This window comes from Pseudophryne corroboree, unplaced genomic scaffold (assembly GCF_028390025.1).
Source record: "Pseudophryne corroboree isolate aPseCor3 unplaced genomic scaffold, aPseCor3.hap2 scaffold_1095, whole genome shotgun sequence".
Taxonomy (NCBI): domain Eukaryota; kingdom Metazoa; phylum Chordata; class Amphibia; order Anura; family Myobatrachidae; genus Pseudophryne; species Pseudophryne corroboree.
In genome coordinates this window covers 23,209-47,754 of record NW_026967721.1, presented here as the reverse complement: position 1 = coordinate 47,754, position 24,546 = coordinate 23,209, and the positions used below count along the sequence as shown (strand labels likewise).

The following is a 24,546-nucleotide window of genomic DNA, read 5'->3' as shown; positions in this document are numbered from 1 at the left end:
TCTGCAAGGGGGACGGAGGCGCGACTCTGGGACGGACGGCGAGGGTGAGATCCTGCGTACCAATCCCTCTGGAGCTAATGGTGTCCAGTAGCCTAAGAAGCAGGACCTTGCAACTCAGAGAGTAGGGCTGCTTCTCTCCCCTCAGTCCCTCGATGAGGGAGTCTGTTGCCAGCAGTGCTCCCTGAAAATTAAAAACCTAACAAAATACTTTCTGTCAGAAAGCTCAGGAGAGCTCCTGAAAAGCACCCAGTCTCCACTGGGCACAGTATCAAACTGAGGTCTGGAGGAGGGGCATAGAGGGAGGAGCCAGTGCACACCCAGAACTAAAGTCTTTCTTAAAGTACCCATGTCTCCTGCGGAGCCTATCTATCCCCATGGTCCTTACGGAGTCCCCAGCATCCTCTAGGACGTTAGAGAAAATAGGATTTTAATACCTACCGGTAAATCCTTTTCTCTTAGTCCGTAGAGGATGCTGGGCACCCGTCCCAGTGCGTACTGTGTCTGCAGTTATTAAATGGCCCTTAACTCCAGAACATTTATGTGGAGAAAACTTTCCTGACTTGACCATCTTCCTTGGATGTTTTCCCCCTGTGTGACTGCTCCCCAGCCTCGGAGGGTTGCATCCTTGGTCCCTAGGATCCAGTCCTGGATCCCGAACCATCGCCCCTCTAGGAGGTGAGAACTGTGCAGCCACCAATGGAGTAAGATTCTGGTCTTGGAAGACTGGATTATCCTCCGGTGCATGTGTAGGTGGGATCCGGACCACTTGTCCAACAGGTCCCACTGTAACACTCTGGCATGGAACCTGCCAAACTGAATGGCCTCGTAGGCCGCAACCATCTTCCCCAGCAACAGAATGCATTGATGGATTAACACTCTTGCTGGTTTCAGAATTTGTTTGACCAGACTCTGGAACTCCATAGCCTTTCCACTGGAAGAAAGCCTCTTCTGTGTCCAGTATGACTCCCAGAAACAACAACCGCGTCATTGGGACCAACTGCGATTTTGGCAAGTTTAGGAGCCAACCATGTTGTTGAAGAACTGTCAGGGAGAGTAGATGTTTTGCACCAACTGGTCCCTGGATCTCGCCTTTATCAGGAGATCATCCAAGTACGGCATAATTGTGACTCCTTGCTTGCGGAGGAGAACCATCATTTCCACCATCACCCTGGTGAAAATCCTCGGAGCCGTGGACAGACCAAACGGCAACGTCTGAAATTGGTAATGACAATCCTGAATTGCAAACCTCAGGTAGCTTGATGCAGTGGCTAAACGGGAACATGTAATTAGGCATCCTTATGTCTACCAAAACCATGAAATCTCCTTCCTCCGGACTGGAGATACCTACCCTGAGAGATTCCATCTTGAAATTGAATTTCTTCAGGTAGAAATTGAGGGATTTCAGATTTAAGATTGGTCTGACTGAGCCGTCCGGCTTCGGGAGCACGAAGAGGCTTGAATAAAAACCTTCTCCCTGCTGACTAAGGCCGATTTGAACAATCGGTGAGGGGGAACGTCTTGAAACCCCAGTTTGTACCCTTGTGACACTATTTGTAAAACCCACGAGTCCAGGTCCAAATTAATCCAGAACTGACTGAAGTGTTTTAGACGTGCCCCCACTGGTGTGGGCTCCTGCAAGAGAGCCCCAGCGTCATGCAGTGGATTTGGCAGAAGCAGAGGACGATCTCTGCTCCTGCGATCTTGAAGAGGCTACAGACCTCTTCCCTCTTCTCCTTCCTCTACCTGCAAAGAAAGGGGAATCTTAACTTCTTGCATATCTATTGGGACAAAATGACTGCGTTAGACAATGATGCGTCTTCATCCGTTGAGAGGGAACATAGGGCAAGAAGGTTGACTTACCTGCGGGAGCTGCCGAGATCAAATTAACTAGGCCGTTGCCAAACAAGGCTTCACCTTCATAGGGAAGAGACTCCCTTTCTTCTTGGAGTCAGCATCAGCATTCCCTTGGTGAATCCACAATGCCCTCCTATCCGAGACTGCCATGAAATTGGCCCGTGAACTCAAGAGTCCTATATCCCTTGCAGTCGTAAGTATGCTGCAGTGTCCTTGATATGATCCAACGTAAGGAGTATCCCATCTCTCCAAGATATCTATATCGGAAGACAAGGTATTCGACCAATTCTTGAATACTACTACTCACCCATGCGCATGTAATGGCAGGTCTAAGTAATGTACCCGTGGTTACATAACTAGAAATAATGTAGCTTCCTGCATATGATCCGCTGGATTTGTGACAGGGCCCCGTGCAGAACAGGGGGTGACTCCCACTTTATTCTGTCCGCAGCAGGAAATGAATAAACAATCGGAAACCTTTTGGGGATTTGAAACCATCTTGTCGAGCTGGCCCAGACTTTCTCAAACAGAGATGGAGGAACGTTACATCAGCTTTCATTATATATCTCTATATACATACATATAGACCCCTTTGTCAGGAACAGCAGGGTCCTCAGTGATGTTAATATGTCCTTAATATCCACAATCATGTACTGAATGCTCCTTGCCAATATTGGATCTAATCAGGAAATATTATGGTCGACATAGGAATCAGTATCCGAGTCAGTATCAGTGTGTAGTAACATTTTTGCGGGCCTGAGGGAAAAGAAGCATAGCCATGAACATCACATCTATTCTCTACGTCTGTGTCTGGGACACAGATTTATCCAACCTCACTCTGATATTATTGAAACTTTCACCCAGTCAGTTATTGGTGGTGCCAACAGGGCCACCATCATATGTCTGCATTCCTAATATAGTTTCCTCTTGGGAAAAACATTCAGCCACCGACATGTTGACACACATGTACCAAGTACCCACAGACACATCGGCTTATCGGGGATAGACCTACAGTAAATCTGTCAGAGGGACAGAGAGGATTTTTCAGCTCACAACCCAGCGCCAAAAGTACACAGTCTGGGAAATAATAAACTCTATAGTGATAGACTTGTAACGCTCTATAGATGTGCTGGTGAGGTGAGGAAGAAGCCCCGCCGCTGTAATGGCACGCTTCTGTCCCGCTCAGAAACAAATAATTAATTACGCTGGCGGGGTAAGGACAGTGCCCAGGCACTAATGTCCACTTTTGCCAGCCTTTTGTGAGGAATTTATGCTGCCCAGGGTGCCCCCCCCCCACCCACCCACATGCCCTGCACCCTGCAGTGCCTGTGTTTGTGTGGAAGCATGGCGCACAGCATTCCGCTCGCTGCGTGGTACCTCAGAATGCCGTCACTGGAGAAGAAGTCTTCTGTTCTTCTGCTACTCGCCTGTCTTCTGACTTCTGGCTCTGTAAGGGGGTGATGGCAGGCTACGGGAGTGGGCATCTAGGCGTACCCAGCGATCAGCACCCTCAGGAGCTAATGGTGTCCTGTCAGCCAGAAGCAGAGCCATTGAACTCACTAGAAGTTGGTCATACTTCTCTCCCCTAAGTTCCACGAAGCAGGGAGACTGTTGCCAGCAGCCTCCCTGAAAATAAGAAAAACTAACATAAGTCTTTTCAGAGAAACTCAGTAGAGCTCCCCTGTAGTGCATCCAGTCTCACTGGGCACAATTCTAAAACTGGAGTCTGGAGGAGGGGCATAGAGGGAGGAGACAGTTCACACCCTTTGAAAGTCTTAAAGTGCCCATGTCTCCTGCGGATCCCGTCTATACCCCATGGTTCTTAATGTGATCCCAGCATCCTCTAGGACGTATGAGAAAACAAATAACGCACACACGAGGAGGAGAGAACAAAGGAAGCTATAAGGAGGGGAGGGGAGGGGAGGGGGGGGGGGGAGGTAATGTAGTAAAGGGATATTGGATAAACTACAACCTTATACATATTCATTAATGTACCAGTAGTTAGAAGTAGAAGAGCTCTAACAGAAACCACAAAGCTTATCTAAAGCCACACCACACTGGATATGCCCAATCTCATTTGATCTTTGAAGCAAAGCAGTATTGGACTTTGTTACTACCAAGCAGTCTCCCATCCATGTATTATCAGATTCTTTAGGTGTTTTTAAACTACCAACACCCTTTTCTTGGTACTGTACATTTAATTTTTACACATATTCTTTTATGTACCAGAAGTTAGAAGTAGAAGAGCTCTAACAGAAACCACAAGCTCATCTACAGCCACAGCACACTGGATTTGCCCAATCTCTCCTGATCATGGAAGCTGAGCAGTGTTGGTCCTGGTTTTAGTACTTGGATGGGAGACCACCAGGAAATACCAGGAGCTGTGTGTATTTTTACAATACCAACACTGTTCTCTTGATGCATTCCATTTTGAAACATTGGGGCAGATCTATTAAGCCTGGTGAACTGATAAAGTGCAAGGTGATAAAGTACCAGCCAGTCAGCTCCTAACTGTCATTTTTCAAACCCAGCCTGTGACATGGCAATTAGGAGCTGATTGGCTGGTACTTTATCACCATGCAAATTATCATTTCACCAGGTTTAATAAATCGTCCGCTTATTCATTTATGTACGAGTAGTTAGAAGTAGAAGAACTCTAACAGAAACCACTAAGCTCATCTACAGCCACACCACACTGTATATGCCCAATATCACCTGATCTTAGGCCTGGTTTGTTCTTGGATGTGAGACCACCTGGGAATACCAGGTGCTGTAGGTAGTTTTATACTACCAACACCGTTCTCTTGATGCATTCTATTTTGAAACTTATTCATTGATGTAGAAGTTAGAAACAGCAAAAATCATCTACAGCCGCATCACACTGGATATGTCCAATCCAGTGGCGTAACTAGAAATTTTTCTCCCCCAAGCCAAAAAATTCTTCGGCGCCCCCCCCCCCCCTTCATGCTCCATAATTGGGAGCAAGAAAGGGATAAATATGCGCGCGCCTAAGGTGCGCGCGTCAAAAAAGGGGCGTGGTTTTGTTGGAGTGGGCGTGGTTTCGCATAAAGGGGCGTGGCATTGCAGGAAAAGACTACCTTATACCCCAGTTTTGCAACCTGCACGCCCATACGTTGGCCACCACAGGAAAGAAAAATAATCCTGATTCATGCCCCTTACATTATTTGTCATTTTTCCTCCTTATAGTAATGCCCAGTATACATTATGCCACATACTGCAATGGCCCTTAGACATTATGCCGCACACAATAATGCACGACACAATATGCACACACTGTAATGCCCCCGACACATTATGCCACACACCGTAATGTCTGTGACACATTATGCCACACACCGTAATGCCTGTGACACTTTATGACAGGAATCGCAATGCCCGTTATACATTATGCTACACACTGCAATGCCCCTGATACATTATAGCACATACAATGTCTGTGACACATTATGACACACACCGCAATGTCCGTGATACATTATGCCACACACTGCAATGCCCGATACATTATAGCACATACAATGCCTGTGACACATTATGCCACACACTGCACTGACCTTGAGACATTATACCACAATGCCCGTGATATAGTATACCATACACCGTAATGCCTGTGACACATACCGCAATGCCCTGCCCGTTATACCCTATGCCACACATCGCAATGCCCGTTATGTATTATGCCACACTGCAATGACCCTGAGACATTATACCACATACCACAATGCCCGTGATATAGTATACCACACACCGTAATGCCTGACACATTATGACACACACCGCAATGTCCGTGATACATTATGCCACACACTGCAATGACCCTGAGACATTATACCACATATCACAATGCCTGCGATATAGTATACCATACACCGTAATGCCTGCGACACATTATGACACACACCGCAATGTCCGTGATACATTATGCCACACACTGTAATGCCCATTACACATTAAGTCCTACAGTAAGGCTTCTAATTACTTTTCAATTACCTGCTCGTTGTCAGGGGTTTCATGCACTGGGTGTCATGCTCGTTGCCAGGGGTTTCATGCTCTTGGTTCCATGCACGGTGCCAGCGGTTTTCATGCTCAGGGTGTCATGCTCGTTGCCAGGGGTTTCATGCACTGGGTGTCATGCTCGTTGCCAGGTGTTTCATGCACTGGGTGTCATGCTCGTTGCCAGATGTTTCATGCACTGGGTGTCATGCTCGTTGCTAGGAGGTAGTCCTTGTTGCTAGGGCTGTGCTCCCAGTGCCACATATGTCCCCAGTGCCAGATATTCCCCCACGGTGCCAGGTACTTACATGCCCCAGTGCCAAATATAGTCGTCCCCCCCATGTGCCAGGTACACATATGCCCCCAGTGCCAGATATTCCCCCCCAGTGCCATATATGCCCCCAGTGCCAGATATTCCCCCCAGTGCCATATATGCCCCCCGTGCCATATATGCCCCCAGTGCCAGATACCCCCCCCCAGTGCCATATATGCCCCCAGTGCCAGATATTCCCCCCCAGTGCCATATATGCCCCAGTGCCAGATATCCCCCCCAGTGCCAGATATGCCCCCAGTGCCAGATATTCCCCCCAGTGCCAGAAATGCCCCAGTGCCAGATATTCCTTCCCCCCCCCCGTGCCATATATGCCCCCAGTGCCAGATATTTACCCCCCCCCGCCGTCGCTTTTTGGAGGGACACGGAGGGCACAGCTCGTCTCTCCTGTGTCTCTCCTGCTGCATCATCTCCGGCGGCCGCGGGTCTAATAGGGGGAAGTGCCGGTTCGTGAGCCAATTAGAGCTCACGGACGGCACTTCCCCCTATTAGACCCGCGGCCGCCGGAGATGATGCAGCAGGAGGGACACAGGGAGGCGCGCTGTGTGCCCTCCGTGTCCCTCCAAAAAGCGGCGGAGGGAAGGAGACTGCAGACTGACATGCGGACGCTCGTCCGCATGTCAGTCTGCTGTAAATCAGTGGCTCCCCCGCAGCCCCTCGCCCCCAAGCCACCGCGAGGACTGCGGGGGTAGTAGTTACGCCACTGGTCCAATCTCATCTGATGATGGAAGCTAAGCAGTGTTGTGCCTGGTTTGTTTTTGGATTTCAAGTCCTGCCTTCTGGTTTGGCCACGGCACCTCGGATATTCACCAAGGTCATGGCCGTGATGACGACCCTTCACCATCAGAGAATCAGGATCCTGCCAAATCTGGACGACTTGCTGATCCTGGTGAACTCCCAAGAGGTTCTCCACAGTTATCTGGAACTGGCGGTCCAATTCCTAAAAGTCCACGGGTGGCTCATCAACTGAAAAAAGTCCTCGCTGGTCCCTGCTCGGAACATTGTGCACCTAGGGGCACTGCTGGACACACACAGCCAACAATTGTTTCTGTCTCCAGAGAAAGTCCTGAAAATTCAGGACAGTATCGTCCTCTCTCGCCCAAGAGTGTTGATACACACAGCGATGCAAGTACTAGACCTCATGGTGTCGGCTTTCGATATGGTAGAGTACGCTCAATTTCATTACCGCCCTCTGCAGAGGTTAATCCTCTCCAAGTGGGACGGCCTGCCTCATCGGATGATGTCTCAAATGATCTCCTTGACTCCGGAGGTTCGTCTGACACTGAGCTGGTGGCTACAGGACCAACAGTTGAGCAGGGGCCATCCCTTCTGGATCTCCAACTGTGTCCTCCTGACAATGGATGCCAGTCTTTTGGGCTGGGCCATGGTGTTGGAGCAACACTTTCTCCAGGGTCGGTGGACCAGGGAGGAATCTCTCCTCCTGATATACATTCTGGAATTGCAGGCAGTGTTCAATTAATTGACACTGGCCCTGCCTCTAGTACAAAACAGGCCTGTTCAAGTACAATCTGACAACGCCACCATGGTAGTGTACACAAATCATCAAGGCGGCACTCGAAACTGCATGGCAAAGCTGGAAGTATCAAAAATCCTCCGTTGGGTAGAAAGTCATCTGACAGCAATATCGGCAGTGTTCATTCCCGGAGTCCTCAACTAGGAAGCGGATTTCCTCAGTCGTCAGGACGTTCACGCTGGAGAGTGGAGAGGCCGCAGCAGAAGTGTCTGCACTGGTGTCAGTAGGTGACTGAGGCAGGGATGACTTGGAGATAGTGGGTGACTGAAGCATGTATGAGTGGGAGATAGTGGGTGACTGAGGCCGGGGTGACTGGGAGATAGTGGGTGACAGGGAGATAGTGGGTTACTGAGGGAGGGGTGATAGGAAGGGGTTGGGTAAGTATGGGAAGAAAGTGGGTGACAGGTATAATAAATGACTAAGGCAGGGGTGATAGGGAGATAGTGGATGACTGTGGCAGGGGTGACAGGGACAGTAAGAGACTGAGGCATGGGTGACAGGGATAGTGGCTGACTGAGGCAGGGGTGACTGGGAGATAGTGGGTGACTGAGGCAGGGTTGACAGGGATAGTGGGTGACTGAAGCAGGGGTGATAGGGTGACAGTGGGTGACTAAAGCAGGGGTGACTGGTATAGTGGGTGACTGAGGCAGGGATCGCAGATATAGTGGTTGACTGAGGCAGCGGTGACTGGGAGATAGTGGGTAACTGAGGCAGGGGTGACAGGGAAAGTGTGTGACTCAGGCAGGGGTGATAGGGAGATAGTGGGCTGCATATCTCTGCCTCACTGCAGCAGCACATTCCTGCTTCAATGACAGCAGCACATCCCTACCTCACTTATAGCAGCACATCCCTGCCTCGCTGACAGCAGCACATCCCTGCCTCGCTGACAGCAGCACATCCCTGCCTCGCTGACAGCAGCACATCCCTGCTTCACTGACAGCAGCACATCCCTGCTTCGCTGACAGCAGCACATCCCTGCTTCGCTGACAGCAGCACATCCCTGCCTCGCTGACAGCAGCACATCCCTGTCTCGCTGACAGCAGCACAGCACTGCTTCGCTGACAGCAGCACATCACTGCTTCACTACCAGCAGCACATCCCTGCCTCACTGGCAGCAGCACATCCCTGCCTTACTGACAGCTGTATATAGGGCCTAATTCAGACCTGATCCCTGCTGTGCATATTCACACAACAGGAGATCAGGTCTGAAGTGCGTGTGTGCTGGTGCCGCAGTGCACCGGCACATGCCAGAGATGCGATCAGCATCTCTGCCCAGTGAGCGCCTCTGCCTGATTAATCTGGAGAGTTTTTGTAAGATGTTTCTTCCATCAACCAACGAAGAAACACATTGGTACTTTCCCATGATGAGTGAGTGCTTCAGGATCTCTTGAACTTACATGTGCAGCAGAGTACTGCAATGGAAGCATGCTGGGCCCATAACCCAGAGGTAGGCAGATTGAAACTATCCTCTGCTATATGCATTTTTTTTTTGTTAATTAAAGTAATCAAAAACTGGGATTGATATTTTGTCTCTTTTATTTTTACTTAAAGTACAATAACTTTTACCATTTTAATTTGTTTTAATAGTATATTGACAGTATTGTTTTCTTTCAAAAATCCACTTCATTTTCTTTACCCTATTATTAAAATGGTAATTGACAAAAACAAACTACATTGTCACCAGAAGAGCAATACAAAATGTACAAGTGATATATTAAAATCATCTTTCCAGCTTGAATTTCAATGATGCATTGGGTCAACAATTTTGTGAGAAACATCTTCACCCTTAAATAAAGATTTTCTTAATTCCTTACCTGTGTGCTAATTAGATATCACCTTGTTTTCACATTAAACAGACTTCCACATGAGAAAGCAGCAAGGATGCAGTGGCGTTAATGTTTCCTGGTGTCAACCTGTATTATTTCAGTAGACATTGAAATGAGGATACATCTTGCTGCCTTTCCAATGAAGCAAGTTTAATTTAGTAATAGGTGAAAAACCATCCCTACAAAGGTGTTAATCAGAGACTTGGCTTTGTGGACACTTTTCAGAGAACAAATTTGTTAGCATAAAAATAAAGCCAGAAAATAAAGAGCTGTTTAATCACTCAATTGGATTTTTCTGCCAGCATATTTTTTTTCTCTGCAACCCACTGCTAAATTGTGCTTCCTAGCTGTTTTTATAAAATCACTGAATCAAATCTAACTCTGATTACATCAGAGAAGGCCAGGTACCCTACACCAAAACAGGGGGTTTGAAATTTTGACTTGTCTACTTAAAGATCACCAAAATCTGATAACAAGGTCAATTAGGTCCCTGGGTGGGATTGAACCACCAACCTTTTGGTTAATAGCTGTACATACTAACTGATTGCGCCACAGAGACACTTTGCAAAAGTCCATACTGACAAAGGCTAATAAGCATTCATCTAAAACGTTTCCTAGAAAAACTTTAAAAAGTCAATAATCTGGAGAGTTTTTGTAAGATGTTTCTTCCATCAACCAACGAAGAAACACATTGGTACTTTCCCATGATGAGTGAGTGCTTCAGGATCTCTTGAACTTACATGTGCAGCAGAGTACTGCAATGGAAGCATGCTGGGCCCATAACCCAGAGGTAGGCAGATTGAAACTATCCTCTGCTATATGCATTTTTTTTTTTTGTTAATTAAAGTAATCCAAAACTGGGATTGATATTTTGTCTCTTTTATTTTTACTTAAAGTACAATAACTTTTACCATTTTAATTTGTTTTAATAGTATATTGACAGTATTGTTTTCTTTCAAAAATCCACTTCATTTTCTTTACCCTATTATTAAAATGGTAATTGACAAAAACAAACTACATTGTCACCAGAAGAGCAATACAAAATGTACAAGTGATATATTAAAATCATCTTTCCAGCTTGAATTTCAATGTTGCATTGGGTCAACAATTTTGTGAGAAACATCTTCACCCTTAAATAAAGATTTTCTTAATTCCTTACCTGTGTGCTAATTAGATATCACCTTGTTTTCACATTAAACAGACTTCCACATGAGAAAGCAGCAAGGATGCAGTGGCGTTAATGTTTCCTGGTGTCAACTTGTATTATTTCAGTAGACATTGAAATGAGGATGCATCTTGCTGCCTTTCCAATGAAGCAAGTTTAATTTAGTAATAGGTGAAAAACCATCCTTACAAAGGTGTTAATCAGAGACTTGGCTTTGTGGACACTTTTCAGAGAACAAATTTGTTAGCATAAAAATAAAGCCAGAAAATGAAGAGCTGTTTAATCACTCGATTGGATTTTTCTGCCAGCATATTTTTTTTCTCTGCAACCCACTGCTAAATTGTGCTTCCTAGCTGTTTTTTATAAAATCACTGAATCAAATCTAACTCTGATTACATCAGAGAAGGCCATGTACCCTACACCATAAGATGAGGTTTGAAATTTTGACTTGTCTACTTAAATATCACCAAAATCTGATCACAAGGTTAATTATGTCCCTGGGTGGGATTGAACCACCAACCTTTTGGTTAATAGCCAAACACACTAACCGATTGCACCACAGAGACACTTTGCAAAAGTCCATACTGACAAAGGCTAATAAGCATTCATCTAAAACGTTTCCTAGAAAAACTTTAAAAAGTCAATAATCTGGAGAGTTTTTGTAAGATGTTTCTTCCATCAACCAACGAAGAAACACATTGGTACTTTCCCATGATGAGTGAGTGCTTCAGGATCTCTTGCACTTACATGTGCAGCAGAGTACTGCAATGGAAGCATGCTGGGCCCATAACCCAGAGGTAGGCAGATTGAAACTATCCTCTGCTATATGCATTTTTTTGTTTGTTAATTAAAGTAATCCAAAACTGGGATTGATATTTTGGCTCTTTTATTTTTACTTAAAGTACAATAACTTTTACCATTTTAATTTGTTTTAATAGTATATTGACAGTATAGTTTTCTATCAAAAATCCACTTAATTTTCTTTACCCTGTTATTAAAATGGTAATTGACAAAAAAACTACATTGTCACCAGAAGAGCAATACAAAATGTACAAGTGATATATTAAAATCATCTTTCCAGCTTGAATTTCAATGATGCATTGGGGCAACAATTTTGTGAGAAACATCTTCACCCTTAAATAAAGATTTTCGTAATTCCTTACCTGTGTGCTAATTAGATACCACCTTGTTTTCACATTAAACAGACTTCCACATGAGAAAGCAGCAAGGATGCAGTGGCGTTAATGTTTCCTGGTGTCAACCTGTATTATTTCAGTAGACATTGAAATGAGGATACATCTTGCTGCCTTTCCAATGAAGCAAGTTTAATTTAGTAATAGGTGAAAAACCATCCCTACAAAGGTGTTAATCAGAGACTTGGCTTTGTGGACACTTTTCAGAGAACAAATTTGTTAGCATAAAAATAAAGCCAGAAAATAAAGAGCTCTTTAATCACTCAATTGGATTTTTCTGCCAGCATATTTTTTTTCTCTGCAACCCACTGCTAAATTGTGCTTCCTAGCTGTTTTTATAAAATCACTGAATCAAATCTAACTCTGATTACATCAGAGAAGGCCAGGTACCCTACACCATAACAGGGGGTTTGAAATTTTGACTTGTCTACTTAAAGATCACCAAAATCTGATAACAAGGTCAATTAGGTCCCTGGGTGGGATTGAACCACCAACCTTTTGGTTAATAGCCGTACATACTAACTGATTGCGCCACAGAGACACTTTGCAAAAGTCCATACTGACAAAGGCTAATAAGCATTCATCTAAAACGTTTCCTAGAAAAACTTTAAAAAGTCAATAATCTGGAGAGTTTTTGTAAGATGTTTCTTCCATCAACCAACGAAGAAACACATTGGTACTTTCCCATGATGAGTGAGTGCTTCAGGATCTCTTGAACTTACATGTGCAGCAGAGTACTGCAATGGAAGCATGCTGGGCCCATAACCCAGAGGTAGGCAGATTGAAACTATCCTCTGCTATATGCATTTTTTTTTTGTTAATTAAAGTAATCCAAAACTGGGATTGATATTTTGTCTCTTTTATTTTTACTTAAAGTACAATAACTTTTACCATTTTAATTTGTTTTAATAGTATATTGACAGTATTGTTTTCTTTCAAAAATCCACTTCATTTTCTTTACCCTATTATTAAAATGGTAATTGACAAAAACAAACTACATTGTCACCAGAAGAGCAATACAAAATGTACAAGTGATATATTAAAATCATCTTTCCAGCTTGAATTTCAATGTTGCATTGGGTCAACAATTTTGTGAGAAACATCTTCACCCTTAAATAAAGATTTTCTTAATTCCTTACCTGTGTGCTAATTAGATATCACCTTGTTTTCACATTAAACAGACTTCCACATGAGAAAGCAGCAAGGATGCAGTGGCGTTAATGTTTCCTGGTGTCAACTTGTATTATTTCAGTAGACATTGAAATGAGGATGCATCTTGCTGCCTTTCCAATGAAGCAAGTTTAATTTAGTAATAGGTGAAAAACCATCCTTACAAAGGTGTTAATCAGAGACTTGGCTTTGTGGACACTTTTCAGAGAACAAATTTGTTAGCATAAAAATAAAGCCAGAAAATGAAGAGCTGTTTAATCACTCGATTGGATTTTTCTGCCAGCATATTTTTTTTCTCTGCAACCCACTGCTAAATTGTGCTTCCTAGCTGTTTTTTATAAAATCACTGAATCAAATCTAACTCTGATTACATCAGAGAAGGCCAGGTACCCTACACAATAAGAGGGGGTTTGAAATTTTGACTTGTCTACTTAAATATCACCAAAATCTGATCACAAGGTCAATTACGTCCCTGGGTGGGATTGAACCACCAACCTTTTGGTTAATAGCCGAACACACTAACCGATTGCGCCACCGAGACACTTTGTAAACAGTACATACTGACAAAGGCTAATAAGCATACATCTAGAACGTTTCCTAGAAAAATATTAAAAAATCAATAATCTGGAGAGTTTTTGTAAGATGTTTCTTCCATCAACCAATGAATAAACACATTGGTACTTTCCCATGATGAGTGAGTGCTTCAGGATCTCTTGCACTTACATGTGCAGCAGAGTACTGCAATGGAAGCATGCTGGACCCATAACCCAGAGGTAGGCAGATTGAAACTATCCTTTGCTATATGCATTTTTTTTGTTAATTTAAGTAATCAAAACTGGGATTGATATTTTTGCTCTTTTATTTTTACTTAAAGTACAATAACTTTTACCATTTTAATTTGTTTTAATAGTATATTGACAGTATAGTTTTCTTTCAAAAATCCACTTAATTTTCTTTACCCGATTATTAAAATGGTAATTGACAAAAAAAACTACATTGTCACCAGAAGAGCAATACAAAATGTACAAGTGATATATTAAAATCATCTTTCCAGCTTGAATTTCAATGATGCATTGGGGCAACGATTTTGTGAGAAACATCTTCACCCTTAAATAAAGATTTTCTTAATTCCTTACCTGTGTGCTAATTAGATATCACCTTGTTTTCATATTAAACAGACTTTTACATGAGAAAGCAGCAAGGATGCAGTGGCGTTAATGTTTCCTGGTGTCAACCTGTATTATTTCAGTAGACATTGAAATGAGGATGCATCTTGCTGCCTTTCCAATGAAGCAAGTTTAATTTAGTAATAGGTGAAAAACCATCCTTACAAAGGTGTTAATCAGAGACTTGGCTTTGTGGACACTTTTCAGAGAACAAATTTGTTAGCATAAAAATAAAGCCAGAAAATAAAGAGCTGTTTAATCACTCAATTGAATTTTTCTGCCAGCATATTTTTTTTCTCTGCAACCCACTGCTAAATTGTGCTTCCTAGCTGTTTTTATAAAATCACTGAATCAAATCTAACTCTGATTACATCAGAGAAGGCCAAGTACCCTACACCATAACAGGGGGTTTGAAATTTTGACTTGTCTACTTAAAGATCACCAAAATCTGATAACAAGGTCAATTAGGTCCCTGGGTGGGATTAAACCACCAACCTTTTGGTTAAAAGCCGTACATACTAACTGATTGCGCCACAGAGACACTTTGCAAATTTCCATACTGACAAAGGCTAATAAGCATTCATCTAAAACGTTTCCTAGAAAAACTTTAAAATGTCAATAATCTGGAGAGTTTTTGTAAGATGTTTCTTCCATCAACCAACGAAGAAACACATTGGTACTTTCCCATGATGAGTGAGTGCTTCAGGATCTCTTGCACTTACATGTGCAGCAGAGTACTGCAATGGAAGCATGCTGGGCCCATAACCCAGAGGTAGGCAGATTGAAACTATCCTCTGCTATATGCATTTTTTTTTGTTAATTAAAGTAATCCAAAACTGGGATTGATATTTTGTCTCTTTTATTTTTACTTAAAGTACAATAACTTTTACCATTTTAATTTGTTTTAATAGTATATTGACAGTATTGTTTTCTTTCAAAAATCCACTTCATTTTCTTTACCCTATTATTAAAATGGTAATTGACAAAAACAAACTACATTGTCACCAGAAGAGCAATACAAAATGTACAAGTGATATATTAAAATCATCTTTCCAGCTTGAATTTCAATGATGCATTGGGTCAACAATTTTGTGAGAAACATCTTCACCCTTAAATAAAGATTTTCTTAATTCCTTACCTGTGTGCTACTTAGATATCACCTTGTTTTCACATTAAACAGACTTCCACATGAGAAAGCAGCAAGGATGCAGTGGCGTTAATGTTTCCTGGTGTCAACTTGTATTATTTCAGTAGACATTGAAATGAGGATGCATCTTGCTGCCTTTCCAATGAAGCAAGTTTAATTTAGTAATAGGTGAAAAACCATCCTTACAAAGGTGTTAATCAGAGACTTGGCTTTGTGGACACTTTTCAGAGAACAAATTTGTTAGCATAAAAATAAAGCCAGAAAATGAAGAGCTGTTTAATCACTCGATTGGATTTTTCTGCCAGCATATTTTTTTTCTCTGCAACCCACTGCTAAATTGTGCTTCCTAGCTGTTTTTTATAAAATCACTGAATCAAATCTAACTCTGATTACATCAGAGAAGGCCATATACCCTACACCATAAGAGGAGGTTTGAAATTTTGACTTGTCTACTTAAATATCACCAAAATCTGATCACAAGGTTAATTACGTCCCTGGGTGGGATTGAACCACCAACCTTTTGGTTAACAGCCAAACACACTAACCGATTGCGCCACAGAGACACTTTGCAAAAAGTACATACTGACAAAGGCTAATAAGCATACATCTAGAACGTTTCCTAGAAAAACATTAAAAAATCAATAATCTGGAGAGTTTTTGTAAGATGTTTCTTCCATCAACCAACGAATAAACACATTGGTACTTTCCCATGATGAGTGAGTGCTTCAGGATCTCTTGCACTTACATGGGCAGCAGAGTACTGCAATGGAAGCATGCTGGACCCATAACCCAGAGGTAGGCAGATTGAAACTATCCTTTGCTATATGCATTTTTTTTGTTAATTTAAGTAATCAAAACTGGGATTGATATTTTTGCTCTTTTATTTTTACTTAAAGTACAATAACTTTTACCATTTTAATTTGTTTTAATAGTATATTGACAGTATAGTTTTCTTTCAAAAATCCACTTAATTTTCTTTACCCTGTTATTAAAATGGTAATTGACAAAAAAACTACATTGTCACCAGAAGAGCAATACAAAATGTACAAGTGATATATTAAAATCATCTTTCCAGCTTGAATTTCAATGATGCATTGGGGCAACAATTTTGTGAGAAACATCTTCACCCTTAAATAAAGATTTTCGTAATTCCTTACCTGTGTGCTAATTAGATATCACCTTGTTTTCACATTAAACAGACCTCCATGTGAGAAAGCAGCAAAGATGCAGTGGCGTTAATGTTTCCTGGTGTCAACCTGTATTATTTCAGTAGACATTGAAATGAGGATGCATCTTGCTGCCTTTCCAATGAAGCAAGTTTAATTTAGTAATAGGTGAAAAACCATCCTTACAAAGGTGTTAATCAGAGACTTGGCTTTGTGGACACTTTTCAGAGAACAAATTTGTTAGCATAAAAATAAATTCCAGAAAATGAAGAGCTGTTTAATCACTCAATTGGATTTTTCTGCCAGCATATTTTTTTTCTCTGCAACCCACTGCTAAATTGTGCTTCCTAGCTGTTTTTTATAAAATCACTGAATCAAATCTAACTCTGATTACATCAGAGAAGGCCAGGTACCCTACACAATAAGAGGGGGTTTGAAATTTTGACTTGTCTACTTAAATATCACCAAAATCTGATCACAAGGTCAATTACGTCCCTGGGTGGGATTGAACCACCGACCTTTTGGTTAATAGCCGAACACACTAACCGATTGCGCCACCAAGACACTTTGCAAACAGTACATACTAACAAAGGCTAATAAGCATACATCTAGAACGTTTCCTAGAAAAATATTAAAAAATCAATAATCTGGAGAGTTTTTGTAAGATGTTTCTTCCATCAACCAATGAATAAACACATTGGTACTTTCCCATGATGAGGGAGTGCTTCAGGATCTCTTGCACTTACATGTGCAGCAGAGTACTGCAATGGAAGCATGCTGGACCCATAACCCAGAGGTAGGCAGATTGAAACTATCCTTTGCTATATGCATTTTTTTTTGTTAATTTAAGTAATCAAAACTGGGATTGATATTTTTGCTCTTTTATTTTTACTTAAAGTACAATAACTTTTACCATTTTAATTTGTTTTAATAGTATATTGACAGTATAGTTTTCTTTCAAAAATCCACTTAATTTTCTTTACCCTATTATTAAAATGGTAATTGACAAAAAAAACTACATTGTCACCAGAAGAGCAATACAAAATGTACAAGTGATATATTAAAATCATCTTTCCAGCTTGAATTTCAATGATGCATTGGGGCAACAATTTTGTGAGAAACATATTCACCCTTAAATAAAGATTTTCGTAATTTCTTACCTGTGTGCTAATTAGATATCACCTTGTTTTCACATTAAACAGACTTCCACATGAGAAAGCAGCAAGGATGCAGTGGCGTTAATGTTTCCTGGTGTCAACCTGTATTATTTCAGTAGACATTGAAATGAGGATGCATCTTGCTGCCTTTCCAATGAAGCAAGTTTAATTTAGTAATAGGTGAAAAACCATCCCTACAAAGGTGTTAATCAGAGACTTGGCTTTGTGGACACTTTTCAGAGAACAAATTTGTTAGCATAAAAATAAAGCCAGAAAATGAAGAGCTGTTTAATCACGCAATTTGATTTTTTTGCCAGCATATTTCTTTTTCTCTGCAACCCACTGCTAAATTGTGCTTCCTAGATGTTTTTATAAAATCACTGAATCAAATCTAACTCTGATTACATCAGAGAAGGCCAGGTACCCTACACCATAACAGGGGGTATGAAATTTGACTTGTCTACTTAAAGATCACCAAAATCTGATAACAAGGTCAATTAGGTCCCTGGGTGGGATTGAACCACCAACCTTTTGGTTAATAGCCGTACATACTAACTGATTGCGCCACAGAGACACTTTGCAAAAGTTCATACTGACAAAGGCTAATAAGCATTCATCTAAAACGTTTCCTAGAAAAACTTTAAAAAGTCAATAATCTGGAGAGTTTTTGTAAGATGTTTCTTCCATCAACCAACGAAGAAACACATTGGTACTTTCCCATGATGAGTGAGTGCTTCAGGATCTCTTGCACTTACATGTGCAGCAGAGTACTGCAATGGAAGCATGCTGGGCCCATAACCCAGAGGTAGGCAGATTGAAACTATCCTCTGCTATATGCATTTTTTTTTGTTAATTAAAGTAATCCAAAACTGGGATTGATATTTTGGCTCTTTTATTTTTACTTAAAGTACAATAACTTTTACCATTTTAATTTGTTTTAATAGTATATTGACAGTATTGTTTTCTTTCAAAAATCCACTTCATTTTCTTTACCCTATTATTAAAATGGTAATTGACAAAAACAAACTACATTGTCACCAGAAGAGCAATACAAAATGTACAAGTGATATATTAAAATCATCTTTCCAGCTTGAATTTCAATGATGCATTGGGGCAACGATTTTGTGAGAAACATCTTCACCCTTAAATAAAGATTTTCTTAATTCCTTACCTGTGTGCTAATTAGATATCACCTTGTTTTCATATTAAACAGACTTTTACATGAGAAAGCAGCAAGGATGCAGTGGCGTTAATGTTTCCTGGTGTCAACCTGTATTATTTCAGTAGACATTGAAATGAGGATGCATCTTGCTGCCTTTCCAATGAAGCAAGTTTAATTTAGTAATAGGTGAAAAACCATCCTTACAAAGGTGTTAATCAGAGACTTGGCTTTGTGGACACTTTTCAGAGAACAAATTTGTTAGCATAAAAATAAAGCCAGAAAATAAAGAGCTGTTTAATCACTCAATTGGATTTTTCTGCCAGCATATTTTTTTTCTCTGCAACCCACTGCTAAATTGTGCTTCCTAGCTGTTTTTATAAAATCACTGAATCAAATCTAACTCTGATTACATCAGAGAAGGCCAAGTACCCTACACCATAACAGGGGGTTTGAAATTTTGACTTGTCTACTTAAAGATCACCAAAATCTGATAACAAGGTCAATTAGGTCCCTAGGTGGGATTAAACCACCAACCTTTTGGTTAAAAGCCGTACATACTAACTGATTGCGCCACAGAGACACTTTGCAAATTTCCATACTGACAAAGGCTAATAAGCATTCATCTAAAACGTTTCCTAGCAAAACTTTAAAAAGTCAATAATCTGGAGAGTTTTTGTAAGATGTTTCTTCCATCAACCAACGAAGAAACACATTGGTACTTTCCCATGATGAGTGAGTGCTTCAGGATCTCTTGCACTTACATGTGCAGCAGAGTACTGCAATGGAAGCATGCTGGACCCATAACCCAGAGGTAGGCAGATTGAAACTATCCTCTGCTGTATGCTTTTTTTTTTGTTAATTAAAGTAATCCAAAACTGGGATTGATATTTTGGCTCTTTTATTTTTACTTAAAGTACAATAACTTTTACCATTTTAATTTGTTTTAATAGTATATTGACAGTATTGTTTTCTTTCAAAAATCCACTTCATTTTCTTTACCCTATTATTAAAATGGTAATTGACAAAAACAAACTACATTGTCACCAGAAGAGCAATACAAAATGTACAAGTGATATATTAAAATCATCTTTCCAGCTTGAATTTCAATGATGCATTGGGGCAACGATTTTGTGAGAAACATCTTCACCCTTAAATAAAGATTTTCTTAATTCATTACCTGTGTGCTAATTAGATATCACCTTGTTTTCACATTAAACAGACTTCCACATGAGAAAGCAGCAAGGATGCAGTGGCGTTAATGTTTCCTGGTGTCAACCTGTATTATTTCAGTAGACATTGAAATGAGGATGCATCTTGCTGCCTTTCCAATGAAGCAAGTTTAATTTAGTAATAGGTGAAAAACCATCCCTACAAAGGTGTTAATCAGAGACTTGGCTTTGTGGACACTTTTCAGAGAACAAATTTGTTAGCATAAAAATAAAGCCAGAAAATGAAGAGCTGTTTAATCACGCAATTTGATTTTTTTGCCAGCATATTTCTTTTTCTCTGCAACCCACTGCTAAATTGTGCTTCCTAGATGTTTTTATAAAATCACTGAATCAAATCTAACTCTGATTACATCAGAGAAGGCCAGGTACCCCACACCATAACAGGGGGTATGAAATTTGACTTGTCTACTTAAAGATAACCAAAATCTGATAACAAGGTCAATTAGGTCCCTGGGTGGAATTGAACCACCAACCTTTTGGTTAATAGCCGTACACACTAACTGATTGCGCCACAGAGACACTTTGCAAAAGTCCATACTGACAAAGGCTAATAAGCATTCATCTAAAACGTTTCCTAGAAAAACTTTAAAAAGTCAATAATCTGGAGAGTTTTTGTAAGATGTTTCTTCCATCAACCAACGAAGAAACACATTGGTACTTTCCCATGATGAGTGAGTGCTTCAGGATCTCTTGAACTTACATGTGCAGCAGAGTACTGCAATGGAAGCATGCTGGGCCCATAACCCAGAGGTAGGCAGATTGAAACTATCCTCTGCTATATGCATTTTTTTTTTGTTAATTAAAGTAATCCAAAACTGGGATTGATATTTTGTCTCTTTTATTTTTACTTAAAGTACAATAACTTTTACCATTTTAATTTGTTTTAATAGTATATTGACAGTATTGTTTTCTTTCAAAAATCCACTTAATTTTCTTTACCCTATTATTAAAATGGTAATTGACAAAAACAAACTACATTGTCACCAGAAGAGCAATACAAAATGTACAAGTGATATATTAAAATCATCTTTCCAGCTTGAATTTCAATGATGCATTGGGTCAACAATTTTGTGAGAAACATCTTCACCCTTAAATAAAGATTTTCTTAATTCCTTACCTGTGTGCTAATTAGATATCACCTTGTTTTCACATTAAACAGACTTCCACATGAGAAAGCAGCAAGGATGCAGTGGCGTTAATGTTTCCTGGTGTCAACTTGTATTATTTCAGTAGACATTGAAATGAGGATGCATCTTGCTGCCTTTCCAATGAAGCAAGTTTAATTTAGTAATAGGTGAAAAACCATCCTTACAAAGGTGTTAATCAGAGACTTGGCTTTGTGGACACTTTTCAGAGAACAAATTTGTTAGCATAAAAATAAAGCCAGAAAATGAAGAGCTGTTTAATCACTCGATTGGATTTTTCTGCCAGCATATTTTTTTTCTCTGCAACCCACTGCTAAATTGTGCTTCCTAGCTGTTTTTTATAAAATCACTGAATCAAATCTAACTCTGATTACATCAGAGAAGGCCATGTACCCTACACCATAAGAGGAGGTTTGAAATTTTGACTTGTCTACTTAAATATCACCAAAATCTGATCACAAGGTTAATTACGTCCCTGGGTGGGATTGAACCACCAACCTTTTGGTTAATAGCCGAACACACTAACCGATTGCGCCACAGAGACACTTTGCAAACAGTACATACTGACAAAGGCTAATAAGCATACATCTAGAACGTTTCCTAGAAAAACATTAAAAAATCAATAATCTGGAGAGTTTTTGTAAGATGTTTCTTCCATCAACCAATGAATAAACACATTGGTACTTTCCCATGATGAGTGAGTGCTTCAGGATCTCTTGCACTTACATGTGCAGCAGAGTACTGCAATGGAAGCATGCTGGACCCATAACCCAGAGGTAGGCAGATTGAAACTATCCTTTGTTATATGCATTTTTTTTTGTTAATTTAAGTAATCAAAACTGGGATTGATATTTTTGCTCTTTTATTTTTACTTAAAGTACAATAACTTTTACCATTTTAATTTGTTTTAATAGTATATTGACAGTATAGTTTTCTTTCAAAAATCCGCTTAATTTTCTTTACCCTATTATTAAAATGGTAATTGACAAAAAAAACTACATTGTCACCAGAAGAGCAATACAAAATGTACAAGTGATATATTAAAATCATCTTTCCAGCTTGAATTTCAAAGATGCATTGGGGCAACAATTTTGTGAGAAACATCTTCACCCTTAAATAAAGATTTTCGGAATTTCTTACCTGTGTGCTAATTAGATATCACCTTGTTTTCACATTAAACAGACTTCCACATGAGAAAGCAGCAAGGATGCAGTGGCGTTAATGTTTCCTGGTGTCAACTTGTATTATTTCAGTAGACATTGAAATGAGGATGCATCTTGCTGCCTTTCCAATGAAGCAAGTTTAATTTAGTAATAGGTGAAAAACCATCCCTACAAAGGTGTTAATCAGAGACTTGGCTTTGTGGACACTTTTCAGAGAACAAATTTGTTAGCATAAAAATAAAGCCAGAAAATGAAGAGCTGTTTAATCACGCAATTTGATTTTTTTGCCAGCATATTTCTTTTTCTCTGCAACCCACTGCTAAATTGTGCTTCCTAGATGTTTTTATAAAATCACTGAATCAAATCTAACTCTGATTACATCAGAGAAGGCCAGGTACCCTACACCATAACAGGGGGTATGAAATTTGACTTGTCTACTTAAATATCACCAAAATCTGATAACAAGGTCAATTGGTGGGATTGAACCACCAACCTTTTGGTTAATAGCCGTACATACTAACTGATTGCGCCACAGAGACACTTTGCAAAAGTTCATACTGACAAAGGCTAATAAGCATTCATCTAAAACGTTTCCTAGAAAAACTTTAAAATGTCAATTATCTGGAGAGTTTTTGTAAGATGTTTCTTCCATCAACCAACGAAGAAACACATTGGTACTTTCCCATGATGAGTGAGTGCTTCAGGATCTCTTGCACTTACATGTGCAGCAGAGTACTGCAATGGAAGCATGCTGGGCCCATAACCCAGAGGTAGGCAGATTGAAACTATCCTCTGCTATATGCATTTTTTTTTGTTAATTAAAGTAATCCAAAACTCGGATTGATATTTTGTCTCTTTTATTTTTACTTAAAGTACAATAACTTTTACCATTTTAATTTGTTTTAATAGTATATTGACAGTATTGTTTTCTTTCAAAAATCCACTTCATTTTCTTTACCCTATTATTAAAATGGTAATTGACAAAAACAAACTACATTGTCACCAGAAGAGCAATACAAAATGTACAAGTGATATATTAAAATCATCTTTCCAGCTTGAATTTCAATGATGCATTGGGTCAACAATTTTGTGAGAAACATCTTCACCCTTAAATAAAGATTTTCTTAATTCCTTACCTGTGTGCTAATTAGATATCACCTTGTTTTCACATTAAACAGACTTCCACATGAGAAAGTAGCAAGGATGCAGTGGAGTTAATGTTTCCTGGTGTCAACTTGTATTATTTCAGTAGACATTGAAATGAGGATGCATCTTGCTGCCTTTCCAATGAAGCAAGTTTAATTTAGTAATAGGTGAAAAACCATCCTTACAAAGGTGTTAATCAGAGACTTGGCTTTGTGGACACTTTTCAGAGAACAAATTTGTTAGCATAAAAATAAAGCCAGAAAATGAAGAGCTGTTTAATCACTCGATTGGATTTTTCTGCCAGCAAATTTTTTTTCTCTGCAACCCACTGCTAAATTGTGCTTCCTAGCTGTTTTTTATAAAATCACTGAATCAAATCTAACTCTGATTACATCAGAGAAGGCCATGTACCCTACACCATAAGAGGAGGTTTGAAATTTTGACTTGTCTACTTAAATATCACCAAAATCTGATCACAAGGTTAATTACGTCCCTGGGTGGGATTGAACCACCAACCTTTTGGTTAACAGCCAAACACACTAACCGATTGCGCCACAGAGACACTTTGCAAAAAGTACATACTGACAAAGGCTAATAAGCATACATCTAGAACGTTTCCTAGAAAAACATTAAAAAATCAATAATCTGGAGAGTTTTTGTAAGATGTTTCTTCCATCAACCAACGAATAAACACATTGGTACTTTCCCATGATGAGTGAGTGCTTCAGGATCTCTTGCACTTACATGGGCAGCAGAGTACTGCAATGGAAGCATGCTGGACCCATAACCCAGAGGTAGGCAGATTGAAACTATCCTTTGCTATATGCATTTTTTTTGTTAATTTAAGTAATCAAAACTGGGATTGATATTTTTGCTCTTTTATTTTTACTTAAAGTACAATAACTTTTACCATTTTAATTTGTTTTAATAGTATATTGACAGTATAGTTTTCTTTCAAAAATCCACTTAATTTTCTTT

The 24,546-nt window shown here is 40.1% G+C and overlaps 3 non-coding genes across 3 annotated transcripts; all 3 read right to left on the bottom strand.

The window, feature by feature from the left end:
- Window positions 1–11,216: 11,216 nt before the first annotated feature.
- Window positions 11,217–11,290, bottom strand: TRNAN-AUU (transfer RNA asparagine (anticodon AUU)). Its single transcript has one exon. It is a non-coding gene; the product is annotated as a tRNA-Asn (tRNA).
- Window positions 11,291–15,889: 4,599 nt separating this feature from the next.
- On the bottom strand, window positions 15,890–15,963 carry TRNAN-GUU (transfer RNA asparagine (anticodon GUU)). The gene has a single exon. It is a non-coding gene; the product is annotated as a tRNA-Asn (tRNA).
- An 8,093-nt stretch (window positions 15,964–24,056) lies between these two features.
- TRNAN-GUU (transfer RNA asparagine (anticodon GUU)) lies at window positions 24,057–24,130 on the bottom strand. Its single transcript has one exon. It is a non-coding gene; the product is annotated as a tRNA-Asn (tRNA).
- Window positions 24,131–24,546: the final 416 nt, after the last annotated feature.